The following is a 1,769-nucleotide window of genomic DNA, read 5'->3' as shown; positions in this document are numbered from 1 at the left end:
GTCACTCTCTCATTGAGATATTTCATGTTTCCTTCTATTTTTTCAGTTTTTTGACTTTGTTTTATTTGTTCTTGTTGTCTTGAGAGATCATTAGCTTCCAATTGCTCAATTCTAGCCTTTAGGGATTGGTTTTCAGCTATAATCTTTCGATTTTCGGCTATGATCTTCTGGTTTTCGGCTATAATCTTCTGGTATCCCTAAGCTTGTTTTTAAAAAAACAAACAAAAAACCTTTTTTTTTTTGGTGGCAAAGAAATGGAAGCTGAAGGGATGTCCATCAATTGGTGAATTACTAAAGAAGCTGTGATATGTGATTGTAATGGAATACTATTGTGCCAAAAAAAAAAAAATATGATGAAGAGTGCCACGATCTTGTCTTGCAGAGGCCAGCAGACCCAGGGAAGCCAGAGAAAATGCTAGCCTGTTTTCTTCCAGTTTGTGAGCTCCTAACCTAGCAAGATGAGAGCGATCATAGGCTGGACCTGCAGAGCCTACAGCCTCCCTGGATGCAGCCTGAGGACTCCATGGAGTCGTAATGGCAACTGCAACTCAACCCAGCCATGTCTTTGGTTTTCTGACGGGTCAATGAGATACATTGAGAAATGACTCTCTGCTGCCTTCCATGACCACAGACCTGCCCTAGGTACATGAAGCTCTGCCTCTCCGTCGTCTATATTGTCTTCTACTCACTCCTCTTTTGGGAAACCAGAGGGCCAACTCCCAGACCATTTTCTTCCTCTGCCTCTCTGGGCCTCCCAGCAGACCATTTTCTTTTCCTTCTTCAAAAACTTTGTACCGCCAATTCACTAGAGCCCCTTCATCTTTGGGCTACTTTATTGCTTCCCCATGAGCCTCTAGTTCTTCCCCTTGACCTTGAATGAATGCGTACTTCACTGCGGATGATTATCAAAGCAAAATCAAAATATTCTTCAGAATTACTGAAATACCAACTTGTCCTCTACCTGGCTTCTCTCTTCTTCAGTCTTCTTTTCCAACTGGCGTAGTGCTCCTGAAAACAGAAAATTGGGAGAAAAAGGTTATCGTCTCAGTTCCCATAGCCATTAATGATCCCGCCTTTTTTCTGAGCACTTTTGCTTTCTGTTTGCCTCTACAAGATTTCTAAGAAGTCCTCAACTGATATATACATGGAATCTAAGGGTTCCATCCCTGTGTCAAGTTACCACCATTGGAGTGACAGTTAATCCTGCTTTATGCATCCAGCGCCTGTTACAACTTGTTCATGTCATCCTATTCCCAGAATAAGAATGTCCATTCCTTTGATTACAACTGACACTGTATCAGACCAGGCAGATCTGAAAAGTCAGTTTGGAAATGCTGGAGATGTAGTGTTCAGCGTTTCTCTTTGTGTGGGTGTTCTGCTCACTACCGCCATCCTTTACTTCTTTGGAGTTAGAAAGGACCTAACAGAACCAAAGTGGTCCCAAGCCATGGATTTAACCCTAGATTTGACAACTCATAAAGATACTCACCTGAAACATGGCCCCTCAAGGACTTCAGGAAAGCTCTGTACCAGGTTACAATGACGGAGGCAAACAAATAGCTTCATGGGACAAACAGGGTCGCTGCAATAAGATTCTGACATTGGATCTTGACAAATCCAGCAGTGAGTGATGAAAGACTCACAGTAGAAAAAGGATACTCTTGCAGTTTCAAGGCTGCTCTTGGAAAGGAGGTACTGGACTATATTGATAGTACATAAGGGGATTTTGGAAGAAAGCATTAACTTTCTTACTGTCATATTTGTATCCC

The 1,769-nt window shown here is 42.2% G+C and overlaps 1 pseudogene; it reads left to right on the top strand.

Moving 5' to 3' along the window:
• The first annotated feature begins 589 nt into the window (after positions 1–589).
• LOC123254664 lies at positions 590–1,479 on the top strand (annotated as a pseudogene).
• Positions 1,480–1,769: the final 290 nt, after the last annotated feature.

Source organism: Gracilinanus agilis, unplaced genomic scaffold (genome assembly GCF_016433145.1).
Source record: "Gracilinanus agilis isolate LMUSP501 unplaced genomic scaffold, AgileGrace unplaced_scaffold28000, whole genome shotgun sequence".
Taxonomy (NCBI): Eukaryota; Metazoa; Chordata; class Mammalia; order Didelphimorphia; family Didelphidae; genus Gracilinanus; species Gracilinanus agilis.
This window is presented reverse-complemented; position numbering and strand designations above follow the sequence as displayed.